This window comes from Vombatus ursinus, unplaced genomic scaffold (assembly GCF_900497805.2).
Source record: "Vombatus ursinus unplaced genomic scaffold, bare-nosed wombat genome assembly UNPS02015255.1, whole genome shotgun sequence".
Taxonomy (NCBI): Eukaryota; Metazoa; Chordata; class Mammalia; order Diprotodontia; family Vombatidae; genus Vombatus; species Vombatus ursinus.
The window spans coordinates 759,487-766,169 of NW_020955033.1; positions in this window are offsets into that span (position 1 = coordinate 759,487).

Here is a 6,683-nt window from a genome sequence, read left to right on the forward strand (position 1 = left end):
ATGGGACAAAAAGCAAAGGATTCAAGGGTAGAGAATATCATAAAGTTAAACTAATCAAGATAGTGAAGGGACAAAAGTTAGGATGCTAGAAAAGAAGGGAGGGGTGGAGTGACTGGAATTCATTGAGGATGATAGGTTTAGGAGAAATGCAAAGATTGAGGGGATATACACATATATGCTCAAATCCCCAGGTTTGAGGGACAGGACTGGGGTAGAGAGAAATATTGAGAGCCAGATGCCAAGTTCCTTAATAGAGGAAGGAACATAACAGGGAGATTAGTAGGTGACAGGAACTATGATGTGGGCAAGATGGTATAGGCTGATACAGTATACTCAAGGGAGGAACATTTGCTGAATAATAACAATAGAAAGAGTTCTGAGTTTTGTGTAAGCCAAAATTTTCTAAGTATGTATTAACTGACCCTCATAAAATGTTAAATAGGTAATGGCCTAGGACAGAGTCCTGGGGCATTTGACTGAAAGTTTTTACAAGCTAATACTGATTTCTTGGTTAATAAAAAGAAAGACTGAATTACTTTTTTTAAAGCAAGTCTCTTTGATAGTAAAAGGTTTTTGTTTTTGTTTTCAATCGGAAGAAAAAGGAAGTTGCAGCTAAATGAAAGGATGGCTTACCCTAGGAGAGGCAAAGAAAGGAACTGGCAAAACGGGCTTTAGCAAATGCCCACAGGCAACAAGGAATATTGTTTCAGGGGATATTTGGTCATCATTGTAGTACCAATGGGATTCAGGAAAGACTAACACCTCTGGTGTGAGGGCTTGCTGAGCCCTTTTCAGGGTTGCTCATCTACCTTTGGTGTCCATATGACACTCAACTCTTACCTGTGGCTCAAGGAAACTGTAGCATATGCATAGGCCACATCCCAGTAAAACCATATTGGCTGATGGGCTAAATCAGTTTGAGGTTAACCAACAGGCCTCGACTCCATTACTGAGTTAAGGAATTTCTACCCCAAGCATGTGAACACTTCCCCCAGCAGAATGGGTGGGTCAGAACAGTTTGTTCCAATGACTAAGAAGGCGGCTGATGCAGGTATTTATGGAACACTTAGAGCTTAGAACTCAGACATTGAAGACACCAGGGTCATCCAATGTATCCATCCAATGGGCCATCACCAATCATCTTATTTTTATCTCATGACTCTGGAAGGATGAGTGAGGCTGATGACTTTGTGCAACTCTGCCTCACTTAAATCCAATTCACCAGAGAGTCAAGACATTACCCTGGGATGTCATTGGTCCTCTTTAAAAACAAAGGGCAAACAACTAATGATGAGTATTTGGGGGGGGGGGGGGAATCACCATGAAAATATTGGAGTTGCTAAGGATGAAATGGTAGAGAAATTCTCTGAACAATTGGATGAGACTCTCCAAATTAAATCGACATATACTTGATACTTGGTCACTTCAATTTAAAAACTGGGAAAAGTAAAGGTGGGGAGAAATATGTGGAAAACATCACTCAGAAAGAATGAGAGACCAAAGTCTTGCAGATTACACCAAAACCTCCAGACTCAATATCATGAAAACTTTCTTGGAGAAAAGAATTGGTAAGCAGTAGAAATGGCCAAATGATACAATATAATAAAATAACAATATAAATAATATAACAAAATAAAAGACTTGGCAAATCTCAAGGGTTTGTGGGCTGGGGGGGTATTCATTCCTGTCAGTCACTTTTTATCATAGCTTTGATTCATAAAGGTCCAAACCCTCCAGCTCATAAGACTAACTGCTCATAGGTCAGATAAGGGTGAGATAATCACTGAAAGTTTCCTCCTCCCTTCTTACAGGTTTTAATAAACGTTCACTGAATTGAATTGAATCCTACTATGTGCATATCAGAGTCTGACTCTGCCCCAGGCTGCTCTTGACTAGCAATAGCCCCTCTCATCCCCCCCCCCCCCCAAGAATCCTCACCACCTAGGAGTGTGAGACTAGGTATTTCCTTTCATCTTTGAAAGCCTCTGGCCCTCTCTCTGGAGCTGAGCACAGATTACTGAAAGCTTTTAGGCATATCTGAACCCAGACTAATTCAATTCAATAAGCATTTACTAAGCACCTTTGGTTACCCAGAGTGTTTATTGAAAAGAGAAGAAATAAGAAGTTTTGTAGTGTGGATCTTTTTGGGTGGTACAGGTCAGGCTAGAGTGGTTTGCCACTGTGGGAATCTTAGAGCAAAATGAAGTCGCTTAAGAGGATTTAGCCAGAGGTACTAGGAAGTGGAAGGGGATAACAAAGACAAATTCCCCCCTATTTCAAATGTCTGCCTAGGCCCAGCCTGGCACCCCCAGGAGGAGAAACCCTTCCACCTTTCTGCACTTTATGACATCCAGCTCCCAAGGCCCCAAACTCAGACTAGTCCTACAGCCACATTGTTGTTATTCAGTAGTTTCTGTCGTGTCTAAATCTTGTGACCCCATTTGGGGTTTTCTTGGGAAAGATACTGGAGTGGTTTACCATTTCCTTCACCAATTCATTTTACAGATAAGGGAACTGAGGCAAACAGGGTTAAATGACTTGCCTAAGGTCACATAGCTAGTAAGTATCTGAGGCCAGATTTGAACTCATAAAGATGAGTCTTCCTGACTCCAAGCCCAGCACTCTATCCTCTGCATCAACCCATTATCCCTTTGTGGGATAGCCTGGGAACTTACCTATCATTTATAACATTGGTTCTATGGCAAAATGTGTTCAAAATTTCAATTCAGCATTTGGAAACAATCTATTCCTAAACTGGTAACTGTTTACCTTTGGTTTGAGATTATAAGTCCTTGTCGAATTTTCCTTTGGGACTAAGGTACTGGATTCTTTCCTAGGTATGTGGGGGTGAGAGAGAGGATAGGAGGAGGGAAGACTACACAGTGCTTCATATTTTTTCCAAGCACTTTCACATACATTACTTCACAAAAACCCTATAGCAAGTCTATTGTTTGATCATTTTCCCCAGTTTACCCAAAGGATAGAAATGACTTGTTAGGATAGGTCTCCAGAGTTCTAAGACGAATGTTCTTTCCACTACCAACCATATAGGATTGTCCTGAAGAAAAAAAACTTTGTAAAGTTCAAAGCACTTGACTATGCATATTGTTACAAGGGCTTTGTTTTTTCTTTTTTTCAGAAGACTTGGAGTGAGTTCAAAGACTGCCTTAGACACTTACTAACTGTGTGACTGGGCAAGTCACTTCACTTCTCTCAGCCTGAGTTTCTTCCTCTGTAAAATGGGAATAATAAAAGAACACTTACCTCACAGGGTTGCTGTGATTATTAAATGAGGTAATACATATGAAGTGCTTATTTGATATTTGTAAAATGCAGTATGAAAATACAAAAAAGCCTTTAAAGCACTATATATAAGTAAATAATGATAATTAGTATTATACCATGTTACTTTACCCTTTCAGAATTTCTTTCCTTTTTGGTTGGGCTAATCCCATTATTCTAGCCTTCTCACATTATTCTAGATTTACCCAAGCAGCTCAGCTTGTCTAAAAATGCCTGCAAATGTGTTTAGTGTAGTCTCTTGGATACAATGAATGTATTGAATTATCATTGGTCAAGTTGGTGAGAATCCTTCAAAGATTCAAAGGATACTGTGTGGATGGTCAGTCATTTGTATTTTCAAGAAAAAATCCAATTGGCAGATTCCATTATCCTTATTTGTGTTAAACTACAAGCTATATATGAGTGGAACTTTTAAGCTCTTAATGATAGGGAATCTGGCGCCTTCATTCCTGCTAATTATATAATTCTTGGGAATATAGGTATTAAGTGTTTAATGCATACAATGGACAGTGAAAGAAAATGAGGTAGGCTTCAGGTGATCTCTAGAGATAGCTTTAGAGGAATTAGTATTATAAAGCTCTATGTTTGAAAGCCCTATGTTAATAGCCACTGGATCTGAAATCATTATAATATTGAATTGGTTAATAGGTCAGGACTAACAGTTTGACTCACTTTAAGAATACCCATGTAAGAAAATAACACAGAATTAGAGCATTAACTCTAGGTCACAGGTTTCCTACCCCTTCTCTAGGCTATCAATGGTTCTCTGTGACCTTAGCCCCCATTTCCTCCTCTATAAAATGGGTATAATATTTGCCCTAAATATCTTAAAAGATGGAGGGGAGGTATCAAATGAAATAAGATATGGGAAACAAGTTTCTAAACTATAAAACACCAAATTTGAATGATCACTCATTTCTATCATGACATGATATATGTCTACTGGTACCCTCAAAGTCTGGAAAATAAGAACATACAGCAGGAAACAGGAAAGCTTTTTCTATAGATTTATCTTGCTGGTATAAGTTACATGCCCAGTTTTTTTTTTAAGTGCAAAAGTTTAGGTAACCATAGACCAAGGCTGCAAAGAAGTAGAAAAAATTAAGCAGCCATCCATTGACCCATTGACTGGGTCCATCTTCCCCAAGTTACGAAGGTATTGAAATAAATGATGTCAATATTTTTTTTCTCTCTTGCCATTTCACTGAATACCTCCAAGTGAATGGGCAGCGGTTATACTGTAATACCACAATCTGGAGTTTGCAGACAAACCATGCCTGTAAATGAATACCTCTCATCTCTGATCACTCCAGTCCACCAAGACCACAACTTGAGTCTTGTGACCATAATGTTTGCCACCAGGAAGGATTTAGAATCCTTTAGTGGTAGAAGTAGCCACTTCAATAAGCATACATATTGCATACCATCTCTGCAGTCTTCTTTTTTCTTTCTACCAATGTAGTCCCATTCTGTTATTTTTTTAAAAAGAGGTTTTCCAAAGTGGCATTTGTGTGGTAAATTGATGTTATTGATCTGTTTCAGTTGTGCCTGACCCTTTGTGACCCCATTTAAGGTTTTCTTGGCAAAGATACTGGAGTGGTTTGCCATTTCCTTCTCTAGCTCACTTTACAGATGAGGAACTGAGGTAAATGGGATTTTATGACTTGTCCAGGGCCACACAGCTAGGAAGTATCTGAAGCCAGATTTGAACTCATGAAGATGAGTCTTCCTGATTTAAACCCCAGTGCTCTAATCCACTGCTCCACCTAGTGGCCCTAAATTGACATTACTTTTGTTTTGTTTTGTTTTGTTTTGTTTTGTTTTTTTCTGAGGACAAGAAGGCAACCTCTTGGCTCAAGAGGAGGGGAGCTTTAGGAAAGTAATGTGGTCTACAAAGATGAGAGTCATCGACCCTTTCCATCATCCCACTTGGGACCTTCAATTGGGACTTGGAAACACACATACACACACCTAGTTTCTTTGAGTACCTAGTAAGAAAACACCAAGTTCATGTCAAAGGATATAAGATTCTCCAGATGTAATCCAATGAGAATCCGATTACAATTTATCATGTAACTTAGCCATCTTCACTGAATATATACTCCAAAGTCTGGAAAAATTTTTAAAAATCCAGAACAATAAATCTTAACTCTCTCTGCTCCTCCCCAATATTTTCCCAGGATAGAACTAGGGACTTAGTTCAAAACTATTTTAAAGACGCCTCCCAAATGATCCCATCAAGACATTCCAGGATGTTCCCTTGAAATACATCCATCTGGAATCACAGTTGACTTTGATCAGAGATAGGTGAAATACTTTAAATGATTATGTAACATGTTGGGATTGTGGTGTATTGACGGAGTGGCTGGTTTAGGATAAAGTTGCAGCGCCATCAAGAAGTCGCAGCAGGTCACAATGATAATGGCAGTATTTCTGCTGCTGTTTCAGTTTACATTCTTGATACATCACTGATATAAGCCATACCTATAAGCTAATAGTCAAAATTGTTCAATAAAATAGGAACTCATTTCATAAGGTCATAGGATTTTAGCACTGGAAAGGGCCTTGGAGACCACTTAATCCAACTGACTCATTTCATAGGTAAGTAAATTGAGGCCTAGAAAGGTGAAGTGATTTGCCCAGAACCATACAGTAGCAGAGCCAGAATTTGAACCCAGGCCTTGAGACTCTGAATCTAGAGCTCACTCCTCTATACCATACAAATGAATTTGATTACCAGAAAATGAAACTCTTGGGAAGGAAAATGTTGCAAACTCCACATTTCTTGTTAATACACATGGAAGAAACATAGAACCCATAAGAAAGAAGGCAAGCAGGCTTTTAAAAATGTATTCTGAGTATTTAAACATGGTTCCCTGAGTAGCAGTCATCATTAGGATGGCATTAGGTGAATTATTACCAGGCCAATTTGTGGTTGCACGTGTTCTAATCTATTTAGTACTACCAGATCTGCAACCATGAAGTGTGCCCTAGGAAACGAACTCTAAGCTACCTTGAAGAGGCCAGGTCCAAACCTGATCTGGGAATGACTTTTGCAGGGCACGGGCCCAATTCCCTTGTCATTCTTTGGAAAGACTGTGTGTATGGCAGAGGACTTACTTTCCCAGAAGTGCTTCTGGGACCTAACTCTGCACAAAGGGGCTGTTAAATGTGTTTCCCTCGCTTCTGGCTCAGCTAGTTCCTGAGCCTCAGGTCACATACAGCTCATAGTTCCTATCAACTTTTTCCCAAAGGACCCCTGGGCTCCTGCAGTAGCCAGCACTTCCCTGAAACAGGAAACTCTATTTACACTGTCTTGGAGCCTGGTGCTCATCCATAAAAGGGAAAAGAGTACTTGAGGAAAAGGGCTAGGGATTGAG